The 20,180-nt window shown below is 38.0% G+C and overlaps 1 pseudogene; it reads left to right on the forward strand.

Moving 5' to 3' along the window:
* The first annotated feature begins 5,275 nt into the window (after positions 1-5,275).
* LOC101092186 lies at positions 5,276-6,377 on the forward strand (annotated as a pseudogene).
* The last annotated feature ends 13,803 nt before the right edge of the window (positions 6,378-20,180 follow it).

The raw sequence follows: 20,180 nt of genomic DNA on the forward strand, positions 1-20,180 counted from the left end.
ACAGGACTACTACCCCCAGAATATGCCACTTAGACATGTGGATTATTTTGAGCTAAAGGTACTTGAGAGCCTGTAAGAAACTTCCATCTCTTCTTTAATCACACAGAAAAATCTAACTTGAGGGTCTTTCCCAGAATAGGGTTATTAACAGAGATAAATTTTATCTGATTGACCCATCTGTATAGTAGAGCAATATCTCATTACCAAACATCTACTCTCCTTATCACCCTGTGAAGTGCATTCTTTCCTCTGAAATCGCAGACCTCTACCCCTTTATTGTTAGTTGAGAATGACATGTATACATCATTTTGTCTGTGTTTGGAATTTCCATGTCTGTGTGGATTGCCCATATGTACATACACCTATTAAATTCAATTTTCTCCAGTTAATCTGTCTCATATCAACTTGATTCTGAGTCCAGATAGAAGGACCTTTGAGAGGACAGGAATTCTTGCTTCCCAACAAGGGCATATGTGAGACTGGGGATCAAAGCAGTGAGCTATTTTTGATAAGGCAAAAATACTAGTGAATCAGATTAAAGTTCTGGACATATCCCAAGTATGGCTAGCATTTGAGTTAAATATGTCTTTGACTCCAAAAATTATGGGTACCACTATAGCAGAAACAAAAGAAGGGAAGAATGCCCTTAGTGTTTTAGCCCTAGTTCTGGAATGAGGCCAAAATCTGATATACTTCCATATAGCAACAGATCCTAGCATTGTACACAGCACTCCACCAGGTAGGGCCTCTCACATAGCAGTCAATGCAGAAACCAATGAGCTGATCTTAGAAGCAGTCTGGCTGGTAATTACTCATGAGCCCTTGCAGTTAACCCTTCACATTGACAGCCAGGCTGTTCCAAAGGGATTAATCCTAAGGCTCAGACAATAGAAAGCCAAGAAATGGATGATTACGAATAAGCCCATGTGGGGTCAAGATATGTAGAGAGACATTTGGGCCCATCTCTAAGAACCTACCTAAGGAAGCCCTCACTGTTTTCCATGTTCCAGCTCATGAGTCACTGACACCATGTAGCAATCAGGAAGCTGATACCTTAGGCTTGGATATTAATTTTAGCTATTGACACTGCGGTAGATACAGCAGATGGGTGCAGAGAAGGAATGACCATCTAAGTGCCCTGGTGAGATGGCATATTTCCGAGGATGTCAGATATCCCTTAAGTTTCAGTAATTTGGCTAGTGCAGTTATTCTAAACAACACCCAAAGCAACTGCCAAAAGAATCTGGGGCCATTCTGGCACAAAAACAGACACTTAATTAAATGGAACAGAATAGAGATCCCAGAAATGGATCCACAAACATCTGGCCAACTAATCTTTGACAAAGCAGGAAAGAATATCCAATGGAATAAAAACAGTATCTTCAGCAAGTGGTGCTGGGAAAACTGGACAGCGACATGCAGAAGAATGAACCTGGACCACTTTCTTACACCATACACAAAAATAAACTCAAAATGGATGAAAGACCTAATATAAGACAGGAAGCCATCAAAATCCTTGAGGAGAAAGCAGGCAAAGATATCTTTGACCTCGACTGCAGCAACTTCTTACTCAACACCTCTCCAGAGGCAAGAGAAACAAAAGCAAAAATGAACTATGGGGACCTCAACAAAATAAAAATCTTCTGCACAGTGAAGGAAACAATCAGCAAAACTAAAAAGCAACCAACAGAATGGGAGAAGATATTTGCAAACAACATATCAGATAAAGGGTTAGTATCCAAAACCTATAAAGAACTTATCAAACTCCACACCCAAAAAACAAGGAATCCAGTGAAAAAGTGGGCAAAAGACATGAATAGACACTTCTCCAAAGAAGACATCCAGATGGCCAAACGACACATGAAAAAAATGCTCAACATCACTCATCATCAGGGAGATACAAATTAAAAACCACAAGGAGATACCACCTCACACCTGTCAGAATGGCTAACATAAACAACTCAGGCAACAACAGATGCTGGTGAGCATGCGGAAAAAGAGGATCCCTTTTGCATTGTTGGTGGCAATGCAAGCTGGTGCAGCCACTCTGGAAAACAGTATGGAGGTTCCTCAAAAACTTAAAAATCGAATTACCCTATGACCCAGCAATTGCACTACTAGGTATTTATCCATGGGATACAGGTGTGGTGATTCGAAGAGACACATGCACCCCAATGTTAATAGCAGCACTATCAACAATAGCCAAAGTATGGAAAGAGCCAAATGTCCATCAATGGATGAATGGATAAAGAAAATGTGATATATATATATATATATATATATATATATATATATATATACACACACACAATGGAGTATTACCCAGCAATCAAAAAGAATGAAATCTTGCCATTTGCAACTATGTGGATGGAGCTAGAGGGTATTATGCTAAGCGAAATTATTCAAAGAAAGACAAATATCATATGACTTCACTCATATGAGGACTTTAATACACAGAACAGATGAACAAAAGGGAAGGGAAGCAAAAATAATATAAAAACAGGGAGGGGGACGAAACATAAGAGTCTCTTAAAATATGGAGAACAGACAGAGGGTTACTAGAGGGGTTCTGGGAGGGGGATGGGCTACATGGGTAAGGGGCACTAAGGAATCTACACCTGAAATCACTGTTATGCTATATGCTAACCAACTTGGAAGTAAATTAAAATAAATTAAATTAAATTAAATTAAATTAAATTAAATTAAATTAAAATATAAAAGTTAGACATAGAAAAAAAATAATAAATAAATATAAATAAATAAATAAATAAATAAATAAATAAATAAATAAATAAATAAAAGAATCTGGGGCATTTGCCAGAGCTCCTGACCAGTAAGGAATTAGTAAATTGATTATATTGGCTTCCTGTCCCTGAGTGAGGGTTCTAAATATGCTCTAATCTGTGTGGACACTACATCTGGCCTAACCCAAGCTTTACCTGACTGTTATGTAAACCAGGCTGCCACAATTAGGGGATTGGAGAAATTAAGTACTATGTTTGGATACCCTCATGGCATAGATAGTAATCAGAGTCATATTTCAAAGGTTAGTATATGTAATACTGGGCAAAAAAAAAGCATGACATTAAATAGAGGATTCATCTCCCCTATAACCTATAAGTGACAAGGTTAATAAAAAGAAAAAAATGGGGCACCTGGGTGGCTCAGTCGGTTAAGCATTCAACGTCAGCTCAGGTCATGATCTCATGGCTTATGAGTTCAAGCCCTGTGTCAAGCTCTGTGCTGACAACTCAAAGCCTGGAGCCTGCTTCAGATTCTCTGTCACCCTGTCTTTGCCCCTCCCCCACTAATGCTCTGTCTCTCACATATAAACATTTTTTTAAATGTGTATAAATAAATAAATGAATACATACATAAATAAATAAAATGTTAAAACAGCAAATTAAATTGTTAACAGGTAAAACCACTTTGGCCAGATGGAGGAAAGTATTGTCCCAGCTTTTAATACATTTAAATAATCAGCCATTAGGGCCTGTTGACCCATATGCAGACTGAGGACCCCTGCCAAGGCAACCAACCATGAAAAGGTGCAGAAGCCATGGGAAATAGCCATTGCCCTGACTCTCACCATGAATCCATGTGCTATGTTGCTGAAAACTCCAAGCCCCATAACACCAGGGAAAGGCATTATTTACTGGAATTTGCAATGGGACATCTTGCCAAGTTGGTAGGTTACTTTACACCCTTGTATGAGGGGGATCTACTCAATCTGCGCTAAGATCCCATTGCCCTGCTGCAATCTGGACTTGTTGAAATGTGCTATGCATGATATGGAATATCCACTTTGAGAAAGAGGAGAAATTGGGGGTCCTGGTATGGCCTATCCTATCCCCATCTCATCTTCTCATGCCTAATAATGCTTCCTCCCCTGGCCAACGTGCATGATATGTACAACCAAGTAAACTTCCTAAAGCTGCCAACCTCCCTTTCCTCGAGGCCAAGTAGACATTGCTTTTCCTTGATATAATCATTTGGTCACTGCTTTGTTCCCTCCATGGGCCTAGAGGATGCTATAGCACACAAAGAAGCCCTTACTAAATTCACTCAGCAAGCCCTGAATGGTAACCAACAAAGCCCATCCCTACTAAACACTGAAGTTACTCTATTGAAAAAAACTGTCCTCCAAAATAGGATGGCTTTAGACATTATTAGTGCCTCACAAGAAGTCACCTGTACTGTTATCCAAACAGAATACTGTGTGTTCATAACTGATGAGTCTCCTAATGTATTATCTTTATTAAATCGCATGAGGACACAAGTAAACGCCCTGAGTGATCTGACCCCCAGCCTAGGAGATTTAATAAATTAATGTTTGGATCCTTGGCTATTAGTAGAAAAAGTTCTCACTAATTTAAAAAAGTATTCCCTTAATCAGTATTTTCTTTTACATATGACTACTATTGCCATGACATGTGCCTCCAATGCAGCCAGATAGCCACTTCCACACTAATAAAACACCTTGCCGACCACTCATAGCCCATTGCAGAAAAGAGGGGCACATAATATTGTAAGAACCAGTCACAATGGGTGGAATGTTGGGGAATGTGATCAAAAAAGACATGACCACTGATTGACCATGAACTGGACCCAGGAACTTGGAGGCTCCTTCCCATTCCTCTCCCTCTGTCCTCAGAATGTGGGTTCTGCTTGCCTTTTCTGCTCCAGAGGCTGCTCCAAGGACATGAGCCTTGAGTTGGTGATATGATGTTGAAAACACCTTCACCTTAAAAGTGACTAAGCCCATAGGGCACCTGGGTGGCTCAGTCAGTTTAGCGTCCGACTTCAGCTCAGGTCATGATCTCACAGCTCATGAGTTCAAGCCCACATCAGGCTCTGTGCTGACAGCTCAGACCCTGGAGCCTGCTTCTGCTTCTGTGTCTCCCTCTCTCTCTGCCCCTAACCCACTCGCATTCTGTCTCTGTCTCTCTCAAAAATAAATAAACATTAAAAAAAAATTTTTTAAGTGACTAAGCCCAGTTAGGACTCTTTGTAATCTTTTAAGATTTGGTGAGTGGGTGTGATTATTATATTATTGTTTATTATTATTATTAATTAAAATTACCAGCTACCAACCTGACGTGGCCTGCATTGTACTTCAGTCTCTCCCTGCCCTCTGCCTATTTCAGTTTCAAATTATACCAGGAAAGCTCCTGAGAGGGTTGTGAACTGATGTGGGAAACAAAGGCAAAAGGAAAAAAATGAAATTTCCTTACTACTTATATCCCATTGACAAATCCTTGAAACAGGCATTCATTTTATCTACACCAGAGAAGGTAGGCAGAATGATGAGGTTTTGTTGAACTTGAATCAGAAGATGATGTAAAAATTGCCCTTAAAAAAGATAGTGAAAGCATGGGACACTGGTACATTGAGGTGTTTAAGTCCCACAGAACCGAAATGGATTGGGGGTTGAAGCACAGTGGTCCAAACAGTGCCAACACAGCCAGCAATGGCTTTGTGCAGCTTTGAGGACTCCCATTTGGATGCACCATGGAATAAATTGTTCAGTTCTTCTCAGGGTTGAAAATTGTGCCAAATGGAATCGCATTGCTTGTGGACTCCAAAGGCAAGACTACAGGGGAAGCCTTTGTGTAGTTTGCCTCACAAGAGTTAGCTGAAAAGGCCCTAGGGAAGCACAAGGACAGAATAGGGCACAAGTATATTGAAGTGTTCAAGAGCCATCAGGAAGAAGTTAGGTCATACTCGGATCTCCCTCTTTAGTTCATGTCTGTACAGCAGCGGGGGCCCTATGACCTCCCCAGCACAACCAGGAGGTATATTGGCACTGTCAAGAAAGCAGGCCTGGAGAGGTTGAGGTCTGGTGCTTACAGTGCAGGCTATGAGGAGTACAGAGACCTCAGTGATGGCTGCAGTTTCACCAATGATCTGCTTGGGAGAGACCTCAGTTATTGTCTCTTGGGCATGTATGGCCACAGAACCGGAGATGGCGAGTTCACTGTCCAGAGTACCACGGACACTGTGTCCACATGAGAGAGCTGCCATACAAAGCCACAGAGAACAACATTTACAACTTATTCTCTCCAACTTAACCCTGTGAGAGTCCATATCGAGATGAACCCTGATAGAAGAGTGATGGGCAAAGCCAATGTTGAGTTTGCCACTCATGAAGAAGCTGTGGCAGCTATGTCCAAAGACTGGGCCAACATGCAACACAGATAATAGAACTTTTCCTGAATTCCATAACTGGGGCCAGCAATGGGGTGTATAGCAGCCAGATGATGAAATGCATAGGGGTGTCAGCCCAGTCCACTCCCAGAGGCCTCAAGAGCCAGTCTGTGAGTAGTTGTTACAGGACTAGCTATGGAGGCCAGAACAGCACAGATGGATATGACTAGTTTTGTAGGAGCATTTGGGTTATTTCAATCAAATTTTCACAGGCAGCAACAAGCAGTGAAAACCAATTATTACTCTAGAGGAAGATATAGGACCCATGTTACACCAGGAGTTTGTGAAATCTGTATTTAAAAGTTACCTCTTCAGTATTTTCTCATGCAAACTTTCTTCTATCATGTGATATTGAGAAATTAAAACTATCAGCTTTTCTGAATTAACATTTTTGTAGTGCATATCAGAATGATATTATCCAAGTTAAAGTAGTTCATTAAATGGATCTTTTATACCACATCACTGTGAACACATGGGGAGATGTACTTTTTTGGAAAACTCAAGGTGCTAGATACCTAATTCAAAGAGAAATAATTCTCATGTTTGTTAATTCTAGTTTATTTTCATTTAAAATCTTTCGGGTTGAGTTTAAGCTTTTTTAAAAAAATAAGTTAGTTTTGAAACTTAAGACACATTACGAATATTGTAGGAATTGGTGAGTCTTGACTTAAAACTTTCTTTGTACTGTGATTTTTCTCTTGGGTGTATTTTGCTAAGTGAAACTTGTTAAATTTTTTGTTGTTGCTACCTAAATTTTTCTTAAAATAAAAACTTTTCTACAAAAAAAAAAAAAAAGAAAGAAAAGACCGAAAAACTTGATGCCTTCTCCTTTTTCCCATCCTTATACAAAGTTGTCTGTCTTGGGAACAGGACAGAGACCTCAGTGACTAACACAGCTACTGATCCTAACACTCCCGTGGGAAGTTTCCTCCTCATTGTTCTAATATTATTCCCTTCACATCTCTGACCTAGGTGCTTCTAGCTGTGAGACCTCCACTGAGAACTGACTGAATTTTAACCCAACTAGGGATTTCTTAGGGAAGTTGGCTATAAAAAAACATGTGTTACAATGTCACTTAGAGCGTGATGGATTTCCAGCTTTTCTGTTTTCTGTCAATGTCCCCTTCTAACCACTTAAACTACAAATTTTCCCCTTATAAAACTATTCTAGTATTTTCCATGGATAAAAACGACAAGTTCTTCAAGGCAAGGTAAGACATGGAATTCACGGCAGGTTAAAACCCAGGTGAAACAAAATTCAGCATTTAAACTAATTTAAATTGGTTTAATCAAAATAGACATGTCTTTAGAGTTATCAGCATTAAATATGAAAATTTTATTCTACCAAGGTTTACTAAAGGTCAAATAAGCTCATGTTATATCTTGCAATTTGTCAGCAAAAACATGACATAAAGTGATGGTTAATTTTGTCTCAAAATTTTCATGGGTAATTGTTAAGTTAGCTTTCAAAGTCTTTGGTAACCCGAAACTTTAAAGTTTTGCTTGGAAGATAAATTGGATTGCATTTATCTGGGTCTTTTCCAAATAGGATAAAATACGAAAGCATTTGTTACTAAGCATAAAGTTTATCTGCTTTTGGCTTCTTATTGTGAGAAACTAAGGATATTTGGGTCTGTTGGAAACATGCTTTGTGCTTAAATGTATCCATAAATTTGTCACCTAAAGAATTCTGGTGTAACAGTTCACAATTGGCTACTACTTAGTTTTCACTGGGAACTAATGTTTCTAAGAGTTAAAATTCTACTAAGTGTAATTAAGACTAATGGAAATGAGGGAAGGAACTCTGTATGTGTAAGAAAGATATAAGGAATGGACATATATTTTTGTTGAAGGTAAAAGAAGTTAATTTTGTCCTAAATGAGACTGGTAGTTTGGAAAGTAATGGCTTGGGACAAAATATGAAGCAAAGGAATGTTGAAGAAGGTTTGTGAAGGGAAATCTGTGGAAAGGAATTTTATGTGTGGTCAGGATGGACTAAGATTAAAATGAATGGATTTTAAAAGTACACTGGTATATAAGATTGAAATTCTGCTTTCTCTTTGTTAAAAAAAGACAAGATTTCTTGGATTGTTTGCTTTTGATAAGAAAATGTAAACAGGGGAGCCTGGGTGGTGCAGTCGGTTAAGCGTCCGACTTCAGCCAGGTCACGATCTCGCGGTCCCTGAGTTCGAGCCCCGCGTCAGGCTCTGGGCTGATGGCTCAGAGCCTGGAGCCTGTTTCCGATTCTGTGTCTCCCTCTCTCTCTGCCCCTCCCCGTTAATGCTCTGTCTTTCTCTGTCCCAAAAATAAATAAACGTTGAAAAAAAAATTTTTTTTTTAAAAGAAAATGTAAACAAAGTTATTTTCTCTTTTCTTTGTCTAGAAAAACCAGTTTCTATGTTTTGCCTTTATCAGGTCTTTGGTCATCTGTAATCCTATTTAGGCATGTGTTTTAAAACTTTCTAAGGTTTTAACAAAATTCCTCAAGATTCAAATCATAAAGAGACCTCTTTGACAAATTAGGCTTGATGATTTGGTATGTTACCTTCTGGTATAAGGTTGTAGAAGGTTTGGTATAAGGTCATCACTTGTTACTATTGAAGTGTTATGTGTCACAGAAATAACTGAATTTCCAACTCTCATATTATATCTTTAACAATGTTCATTTCTGAGTTTTTGTCATTTATAATTGTTCTTATTCTATTGTGAAATGTGTTTTGTCTTCAAGGAGATTAATAAAAAAGGACTTTTTTGACAAATACTGGTATTTGATATCTTTAAGATTAAAACTGAAATGGGTAAGAATTTCTAGAACCAAAAAGGTGCATTCAAACTGAGCAAGAGGGACACCTGGGTGGCTCAGTTGGTTTAGTGTCCAACTCTTAATTTCAGTTCAGGTCATGATCTCATGCTTCATGAGTTCAAGCCCCATGTAGGGCTTTGCACTGACAGCCCTGAGCCTGCTTGGGATTCTCTGTCTTGCTCACTCTCTGTCCCTCCCCCTAGTGCTCTCTCACTCAAAAATGAATAAATAAACATTTGCAAAAAACTGAACAAGAATTAGTAACATGGGACTAAATGAACTGAGAAAAATGATTATAGTTTTTGTGACTCTTGTTTGAAACATTGCTGGTTCTCTAATGTTTGCTCTTCAAGATAAAGAAAACTTCCTATGACTTACAGAAATGTGATAAAGTATTCATTTGTGAACACATTGAAGTGTTTAACTTTTCTCTCTTACCTGAAACCTGTGAAATTCAAAAAGTCTCAGTGAGTATTATTTCTTCCACGACAATCATAACTATTTTTCACAAGTTCAAGAAGAATCTTTTCTCCTTGCAACAGGACACCATTGGAACATTGGTTATTTTACCAAGGATTTAATTCAAATGTCATATTTGAGAGAGACGTGCATCGACTCAGATATGACCAAATACCTTTAATAAACTAAGATTGACTTTATAAAACATGGAGACAATACAGCCCCTTGGTACTGTTGGCCTGATACCTTGATGACAGAATTCCATAGCTTTACCAAGTGAGTAAAGAATGTCACTTCCTGACAGGTGCAGAAACTTCAGGATACTTTCAGGAACTCAGGAAGAGGAATTTGCCCAAATCTACAGGTATTGTAGTCATGTCTGATGGCAAGTACTTGGCTTGGCTTCAGGACTGGAAAGGCTACTAAATGATCAATTTAGATTCCTTTTGAAGAGTTCCAGCAAACCTGATTTTGAAAGATATATATGACCAATCACTGTTCTTGCTGAGCTTATGTAAATAATTAGGCCAAGTTTGTTAAAATTGGACCTGTTTTGCAAATTAGTTAGTCTTGATTTGGCTATAAGGGCAATTAGGCTTGATTTGGAAATAAGGGTAATTATAGAGAGAAAAATTGTTTCAATAGCACATCTTTGTGGATGTTAAATTCTAGTTATGATTGTCTTTGAATGTTGTTTGCCTAAGCTAGATAACTTGAGGTAAACTTCGGACATTGACACATTATCTCATGTATAGACAATATTTTTTCTTGTTGTGTGGGGACAATAACAGGACCCCATGGGCATATGATTATTTGAACAACTGGAAAATAGGATGAATTCTCCAACAATTGTACAACTCAACTATCACCTTGACCAATTCTTTGTGGCTGGGATGACAAAATTGCAGAGTACTCCACTCCATGAAGTTAACTATGGACTTGTGAAGTTAATGAATAGCTCCACTTACCTTATGCTATCAGGTTGGATGCACTTGGGAATGCTTTTATCTCCTGAGACAAGCCTTCCCCCACTTGCCAGTGATTCCTTGTATTTAGATTAGGGTAAACCTAGACAAAGAGGCTTTCTTGATGGTTTTATTAGACATATCTGTCCCAGGAGCCACCTCTGTTGTTGTAAAATTGCAAATAGAGGCTTTGACCAAGCATACAACAGCCATCTTTAACCAGTAACCCACATACTCAAAAGGTGGCCCTCCATAACCAAATAGCTCTTGATATCCTGACTGTAATGCAAGGAGGTCCAGAATTAGATGACTGGCTCCTAACAAGATCCAATGGCTATGCGGCTCTAACTTGTGTCCATAGTTTCCCCCAGGCTAGATAGGCTCCTATTCTCTGGGTTTTGCCTGGATGCATGGACACATTATTAAAACCATTACCAGCCTAGCCAACCTTCCAAATTTAAAACAATAGTGGACATGTCCTATGTTTCATTGGCATGACCACCTAGCATCAATCTTTATTCCCTCTTTAGGAATGGAGGATATAGTTAGGTACATGGAAGTTCTTACTAAGCACACGGTGAAAGGCTTAAATGACACTTAAAATAGCATTTCTCTATTAAATACTGAAGTAACACAAATATGTAAAGCAGTTTTACAAACTAGAATGGCATTACATGTTTTAACTGTTGCACAAGGTGGAACTTGAGCTATCATAAAAACAGAATGCTGTGTATACATTCTAGATTATCATAAAAATATTTCTGGATTTCTAAATAACATGAATACTCAAATTGGTGCTTTAAATAGTCTCTTTCCTTTAATAATAGGTTAAACTCCTGGATTAGAAGAGGACTTTTGTCAACTGTCAAAAGACTCTTATCTGGGCTTCTTTTTCTTTTTGTTGTCCTAATTGTGTTTTGTTGTTTTCTCTCATGTCTCTACACCTGATGCAGAGACTCCTTCACTACCATAGCATCAAGCCTACAGATGACCCTTTCCATTCTGGAAGATCCATACATGCACTCTCTCTTGGATTCAACTACCTCTCAACCCCAAGTGATCAATGTTGACCCATAAGTAAGTAAGGACATCTCTATGCCCCTATTCAGCAGGAAGAAGTTAACAGAAGATAAGACCTTCCACCCTCAGAAACCTTAAATATTTAAGGGTCAAAATTGTTCAGGGGAGAATTATGTGGGGAACAAAGGGAAAAAATGAAATTCCCTTAATACTTGCAGCCCATTGACACATCCTTGAGACTGGCAGAGTAAATTTCCTCTAGGAACTAAATTGCCTCAAGCTGAAACTTTGATGAGGGCAAAAGGCAATCTTAGCCCAACTCCCCAGGATCCTGTGAGTCTACTTTAAACATACAGAATTTCCTTTGGAAGCTTCCTTTATCTCTTCCCACCAAGATGTATGTTAGCAATCATACTCCAAGCCTATGGCCCACTGATATATATCTGAAGGGTCTCATTATAATAGGGAAAAATAGGATAAAATAGGCAGAGAGATAAGATAGGAAGAGAGGGAAAGGTTAGGACCTGAGGTCCCTGGGTGGGGAAAACACATATTTTAAAACAACGATGGGAGTATCTGACCAGGAGCAAACTCCCTCAGGCATAAGGTTTCTCTTAAGAATGTAACAGACACCACCTACTCCCCCTCAGGTTCCCCTAAGGAATTTGACAATCAAAATACCTAACTAAAATAAATAAACCATAAAACTTACGTTATACAAGGGACAGTACGATCAAAGTCTGACTCCTCACACAATGGAATCAGGCCATTCAGAAATGGACAACCCAGTACCTAAAATTGCCAAGCCAATAAGGGTAGAGCCTGAGAAGGAACATGGGGGAAGGTTGGGGTCAACCAAAATTCTATAAAACAAAGTCCCTTGCCTATAGTCCCCAGCATTCACTTTTGAATGCCCCCACTCTGCAATGAGAGCTTTCATACTATTCTTACTTTCTAATCTTATACTCTAAGAAACTTTTGACTGCTGCTCATTTTATTTTGTGTCCACCTCTTCATTCTTCAAAGTGGTGAGACACATAATCCCAGGTATTGAGGCAAAAAAAAAAAATCCTGCAACATCATGGCTGAGTTTTTACTAAACAGTAATAAATTATCTTTTCCTAACAATATCTAGCCCCACCATGATCCTGGGAACCTTGTTTCCAAAATTCCTTGGAGGCTTGCACTGTCTCTATCCTCCTCCCAACTCAAGAGTACATAATAGTCACCCATCACAACCCATTACTGCTCTTTCTGCCCACAGATCTTATCCCTGTGCTTTAATAAAACCACCTTTTTGCACTGATTAAGACATGTCAAGAATTCTTTCTTGGCCATAGGCTCTGGACTCCGACATATCCACACCATGAACCAACACTTCATCATTGATTTTGAATTAATTAAAATGGAGATTATCTTTTGTGAGCTTTGTCTAATCAGATGAGCCCTTTAAAGGGGATACTAGGCCTTCTCTAATACTACTGCATGTTTGGAGGTGGATTCTAATGTTGTTATATCAAAGAGGCTAAAATATAACACCTGATTGGGTTGAATTCATGATATCATTACAACTACCAGGGAATCAAGATTTATTGTGTTGTCTTATGCAGCTCGTGAATGGTTAAACAGTTTGTACTTGTGAGAGCTTAATGGCCAAAGAAATTGTATATGATTTACCCTAAAGTGGGGATATACCAGTAATAAAAATGTTTTAGCACACAGGGATCTATGATCGAGCTAACTGATCAGAGTGTCCCTAGAACTAGTTGGAAAGCCTACTGGAGTATTGTTTGAACTATATGACTTCAACCACAAAGTTCAACCACAAAGGATTCCTAGCTTCCAGACTTAAGTCAATTCACAGACTCAGAGTGGCACTAAATATATCATGAAAAGAACACTTGAACGTGCCACAAATATTGATTTTGGTGTCACAAATAAATATTAGTAAGTAAATGGGCAAATATTGAATCCACACGTAATGAGGATCAACTTGTACATTAAAATAACAAAAGATGTGAACATTGGTTTCAACACTTCCATTGTGACTCCAATATATTATATATTCTTTACAGAATCAGTTTTAACTTGTTCAGCTATTCTTTCTAAGGAGTGGCAAGATATGACTGTTGATGATGTCATTGGTACTTTGAGTGGCTTCTTTACAATCATTGTGGGAGTATTCTTATTGCATGCCTTTAAACACATCAGCTTTACTCTAGCAAGTCTCCCTGTGTCTGTTTGACAAGATGAAAAAGCAATGAATGGCAATCTCTCTAACATGTATGAAGTTCTTAGTAATAATGAAGAAAGCTTAACCTGTGGAATTTAATAACACAGTGCTGAAAATATCTCCCAAAGAAATGGAAATCTCACAGCTTTTTAAGAAAAATGTAATTAAAAAGTTAATCTATAAAAAAATTGTATATAGTGACAGGGCTCAGGATACCACCCCAAAATATGGCACCTTGGCATATTATTTTAAGCTGAAGGAATTTGAAAAAAAGTAGTTGCTAAAAGGACTCCCTAACCTTCTTTCCTGAAGCAAGTGCTAAGACACTCATGTGAGAGGCGCCCTCCCTATACTTGGAGGAAAGGAGCATACTTATCTCCTAAGACAAATACCAAGATAAATCTGAATAAACAGACCTTGCCAAATTTCCTCCAGTTTACTATACTTAGGCCCATACCCTTTTGTTCTATTACATTTTTCTATGGTGTTCCACTGTTACTAAACCTTGTATAAAAACATACAGTTTTAATGTTCCTGTAGGTCCTCTCATTTCATAATGAAGGCTCCTGTATTACATAAAACTTAAATAAATTTGTACACTTTTCTCTTGTTAATCTGGCTTTTGTTACAGAGTCGCAGTGGGCAATCTAGAATGGCAAAAAGAAAATCTTTTTTTTTTTTCCTTTCCTATTGTAGAAACCTGTGATTTCAGTACTGAAGGATTTCAGAGGTATAGATGAGCATGTAGTTTAGATTTAATTGGTCAGAGAAGGCTCCCTGGAGGAAGTAAATGATGACTAGAGACATAAAAAGTAAGTAGTAGAAACTCAAGGAAAATAGAACAGGGAATACAAAAATAGGATTTCTGTTCCAGGTAGGAAATAGGATATGAACAGATGACAATCTATTTGAGGCACCACAGGTAGATAATATTTCATCTACCTGAATCAAGTGGAATATACATGTAGAGGCTAAATTTTAAAGGAATGACACTTTGATTACTTGATCGTATGCTGTTCTTTTCTTATACATTGATTACCTACATCTGACATCTTCTCAATAGGAATACTGTTGGTGTGCCTATAAATTTAAAATTTTGGTTTCTTGTTATCTAAAGGCTTGCTAATGCAAACCCTTGGTTTTAGAGAGAGAGTCTATGCAGGCAAAAGGATAGAGCATTTAGCAGAGAGAAAAAAAAAATCCTGAAGTCCAAGGGAGAGCTCACAAGGAATTATCCCACCATTTTTTTCATCTACTTAGGCTTTCCTGTGTGAGACTCCAAAGCAGTCCGTGAATATTCCATGCACAAATTACTTGCATGCCTTTATTGCTCATGTTTCAGGAATAGAAACTTAATTTCATTTCTAGGATTCAGGATTGCAGCGCCATCTGGCATCAAGAAAATGAGAAGTCAAATTCAGTCTCATTCAAAAGCTCACAGTATGTTACCAGCAGCTGCTGGGGATAATGCTGAGTTGTTATGGAAGGGATAAAGTCTCACAAGGCTGAACAGAGAAAGACTCATAAGGAGGAAAACAGGGGCCCAAGAACCAAAAATAACTTCATTCATTTGAGTAGGAACCTTTTTAAAATCTTTATTTCAAAATTGAAACATAATGCTATGTTTTGCTTCCAGGGAAACAACACAACTCAGAATTATTTACAGTAAAAAACACAGGGAAACCTGGCTCCATATCTACTTTTTAATGCCACTTTCTATAGTTAACTGTTGTTCAGGTTGGTCTAACCCTATTAGGCTGATGGATTTCATTTACAAACACGGATTACAGGAGTGTGCTTCCATGGACACACATACATAGCTGTATTTTATTATAAAACCTGTTCAGTTGTGTTTGTTCTGTGTCAAATTCATCCTTCCATAAATGTGTGTGTGTGTGTGTCATTTTCCTAATCATTTGCAATGTTCTTAAGATGTTCATTAGATGAATGTAATTTCACAGACTAAATCCTTGCTAGGTTGTTTTTAAAAAGTATTCCAATATGACTGAGAAAAAATTATCATTTTATTTTCACCTTGTTGGAGTTTCTCTAGCTGCATCATATTATTTCTTGTTTTGCCAATTTTTCATTTTAAGGAGTCCAGTTACTAATTTTGAATTTTTCTATTCTTCAAACAAGAAGAAAAAAAGTGGATTCTTTATCCACTTTTTTCTATAGCTCTTTGAAATCATCGTTATATAGTCAAAATGATCTTGATATCCTATCATGTTTGAAAATGTACTGTTAGGTTGGAATATATTGTCTGTGTATTGGAATTATAACATTAGATTTAAGATAGCTATTTTATTCTCTAAGAAATAAGTCATTTTTTTTATCCTCCCCCCAACCAAATAGACTACTATACTGAAAATTAGTTGGGATTTAAATTAAAATCAGTTAATATAAAGTCAATTTACTGAGAATTTGAAATTTTTTTTAATATATGAAATTTATTGTCAAATTGGTTTCCATACAACACCCAGTGCTCATCCCAAAAGGTGCCCTCCTCAATACCCATCACCCACCGTCCCCTCCCTTCCCCCCCCCCCCCATCAACCCTCAGTTTGTTCTCAGTTTTTAACAGTCTCTTATGCTTTGGCTCTCTCCCACTCTAACCTCTTTTTTTTTCTTTTTTTTTTTTTCTTTTTTCTTTCCTTCCCCTCCCCCATGGGTTCCTGTTAAGTTTCTCAGGATCCACATAAGAGTGAAACCATATGGTATCTGTCTTTCTCTGTATGGCTTATTTCACTTAGCATCACACTCTCCAGTTCCATCCACATTGCTACAAAAGGCCATATTTCATTCTTTCTCATTGCCACATAGTATTCCATTGTGTATATAAACCACAATTTCTTTATCCATTCATCAGTTGATGGACATTTAGGCTCTTTCCATAATTTGGCTATTGTTGAGAGTGCTGCTATAAACATTGGGGTACAAGTGGACCTATGCATCAGTACTCCTGTATCCCTTGGATAAATTCCTAGCAGTGCTATTGCTGGGTCATAGGGTAGGTCTATTTTTAATTTTCTGAGGAACCTCCACACTGCTTTCCAGAGCGGCTGCACCAATTTGCATTCCCACCAACAGTGCAAGAGGGTTCCCGTTTCTCCACATCCTCTCCAGCATCTATAGTCTCCTGATTTGTTCATTTTGGCCACTCTGACTGGCGTGAGGTGATATCTGAGTGTGATTTTGATTTGTATTTCCCTGATAAGGAGGGACGTTGAACATCTTTTCATGTGCCTGTTGGCCATCTGGATGTCTTCTTTAGAGAAGTGTCTGTTCATGTTTTCTGCCCATTTCTTCACTGGGTTATTTGTTTTTCGGGTGTGGAGTTTGGTGAGCTCTTTATAGATTTTGGATACTAGCCCTTTGTCTGATATGTCATTTGCGAATATCTTTTCCCATTCCGTTGGTTTCCTTTTAGTTTTGTTGGTTGTTTCCTTTGCTGTGCAGAAGCTTTTTATCTTCATAAGGTCCTAGTAATTCACTTTTGCTTTTAATTCCCTTGCCTTTGGGGATGTGTCGAGTAACAGATTGCTACGGCTGAGGTCAGAGAGGTCTTTTCCTGCTTTCTCCTCTAAGGTTTTGATGGTTTCCTGTCTCACATTCAGGTCCTTTATCCATTTTGAGTTTATTTTTGTGAATAGTGTGAGAAAGTGGTCTAGTTTCAACCTTCTGCATGTTGCTGTCCAGTTCTCCCAGCACCATTTGTTAAAGAGACTGTCTTTTTTCCATTGGATGTTCTTTTCTGCTTTGTCAAAGATAAGTTGGCCATACGTTTGTGGGTCTAGTTCTGGGGTTTCTATTCTATTCCATTGGTCTATGTGTCTTTTTTTGTGCCAATACCATGCGGTCTTGATGATTACAGCTTTGTAGTAGAGGCTAAAGTCTGGGATTGTGATGCCTCCTGCTTTGGTCTTCTGCTTCAAAATTCCTTTGGCTATTCGGGGCCTTTTGTGGTTCCATATGAATTTTAGAACTGCTTGTTCTAGTTTTGAGAAGAATGCTGGTGCAATTTTGATTGGGATTGCATTGAATGTGTAGATAGCTTTGGGTAGTATTGACATTTTCACAATATTTATTCTTCCAATCCATGAGCAGGGAATGTCTTTCCATTTCTTTAAATCTTCTTCAATTACCTTCATAAGTTTTCTATAGTTTTCAGCATACAGATCTTTTACATTTTGGTTAGATTTGTTCCTAGGTATTTTATGCTTCTTGGTGCAATTGTGAATGGGATCAGTTTCTTTATTTGTCTTTCTGTTGCTTCATTGTTAGTGTATAAGAATGCAACTGATTTCTGTACATTGATTTTGTATCCTGCAACTTTGCTGAATTAATGTATCAGTTCTAGCAGACTTTTGGTGGAGTCAATCAGATTTTCCATGTATAATATCATGTCATCTGCAAAAAGTGAAAGCTTGACTTCATCTTTGCCAATTTTGATGCCTTTGATTTCCTTTTGTTGTCTGATTGCTGATGCTAGAACTTCCAGCACTATGTTAAACAACAGCGGTGAGAGTGGGCATCCTTGTCGTGTTCCTGATCTCAGAGAAAAAGCTCTCAGTTTTTCCCCATTGAGGATGATGTTAGCTGTGGGCTTTTCATAAATGGCTTTTATGACCTTTAAGTATGTTCCTTCTAACCCGACTTTCTCAAGGGTTTTTATTAAGAAAGGGTGCTGGATTTTGTCAAAGGCCTTTTCTGCATCGATTGACAGGATCATATGGTTCTTCTCTTTTTTTTTGTTAATGTGATGTATCACATTGATTGATTTGCAAATGTTGAACCAGCCCTGCATCCCAGGAATGAATCCCACTTGGTCATGGTGAATAATTCTTTTTATATGCCGTTGAATTCGATTTGCTAGTATCTTATTGAGAATTTTTACATCCATATTCTTCAGGGATATTGGCCTGTAGTTCTTTTTTTACTGGGTCTCTGTCTGGTTTAGGAATCAAAGTAACACCGGCTTCATAGAATGAGTCTGGAAGTTTTCCTTCCCCTTCTATTTCTTGGAATAGCTTGAGAAGGATATATATTATCTCTGCTTTAAACGTCTGGTAGAACTCCCCTGGGAAGCCATCTGGTCCTGGACTCTTATTTGTTGGGAGATTTTTGATAACCGATTCAATTTCTTCGCTGGTTATGGGTCTGTTCAAGCTTTCTATTTCCTCCTGATTGAGTTTTGGAAGAGTGTGGGTGTTTAGGAATTTGTCCATTTCTTCCAGGTTGTCCAATTTGTTGGCATATAATTTTTCATAGTATTCCCTGATAATTGTTTGTATCTCTGAGGGATTGGTTGTAATAATTCCATTTTCATTCATGATTTTATCTATTTGGGTCATCTCCCTTTTCTTTTTGAGAAGCCTGGCTAGAGGTTTGTCAATTTTGTTTATTTTTTGAGAAAACCAACTCTTGGTTTCATTGATCTGCTCTACGGTTTTTTTAGATTCTATATTGTTTATTTCTGCTCTGATCTTTATTATTTCTCTTCTTCTGTTGGGTTTGAGGTGTCTTTGCTGTTCTGCTTCTATTTCCTTTAGGTGTGCTGTTAGGTTTTGTATTTGGGATTTTTCTTGTTTCTTGAGATAGGCCTGGATTGCAATGTATTTTCCTCTCAGGACTGCCTTCGCTGCGTCCCAAAGCGTTTGGATTGTTGTATTTTCATTTTTGTTTGTTTCCATATATTTTTTAATTTCTTCTCTAATTGCCTGGTTGACCCACTCATTCGTTAGTAGGGTGTTCTTTAACCTCCATGCTTTTGGAGGTTTTCCAGACTTTTTTCTGTGGTTGATTTCAAGCTTCATAGCATTGTGGTCTGAAAGTATGCATGGCATAATTTCAATTCTTGTAAACTTATGAAGGGCTGTTTTGTGACCCAGTATATGATCTATCTTGGAGAATGTTCCATGTGCACTCGAGAAGAAAGTATATTCTGTTGCTTTGGGATGCAGAGTTCTAAATATATCTGTCAAGTCCATCAGATCCAATGTCTCATTCAGGGCCCTTGTTTCTTTATTGACCGTGTGTCTAGATGATCTATCCATTTCTGTAAGTGGGGTGTTAAAGTCCCCTGCAATTACCACATTCTTATCAATAAGGTTGCTTATGTTTATGAGTAATTGTTTTATATATTTGGAAGCTCCGGTATTCGGCGCATAGACATTTATAATTGTTAGCTCTTCCTGATGGATAGACCCTGTAATTGTTATATAATGCCCTTCTTCATCTCTTGTTACAGCCTTTAATTTAAAGTCTAGTTTGTCTGATATAAGTATGGCTACTCTAGCTTTCTTTTGGCTTCCAGTAGCATGATAAATAGTTCTCCATCCCCTCACTCTCAATCTAAAGGTGTCCTCAGGTCTAAAATGAGTCTCTTGTAGACAGCAAATAGATGGGTCTTGTGTTTTTTTATCCATTCTGATACCCTATGTCTTTTGGTTGGCGCATTTAATCCATTTACATTCAGTGTTATTATAGAAAG

The sequence above is a fragment of the Felis catus genome, chromosome B3, assembly GCF_018350175.1.
Source record: "Felis catus isolate Fca126 chromosome B3, F.catus_Fca126_mat1.0, whole genome shotgun sequence".
Lineage (NCBI taxonomy): Eukaryota > Metazoa > Chordata > Mammalia > Carnivora > Felidae > Felis > Felis catus.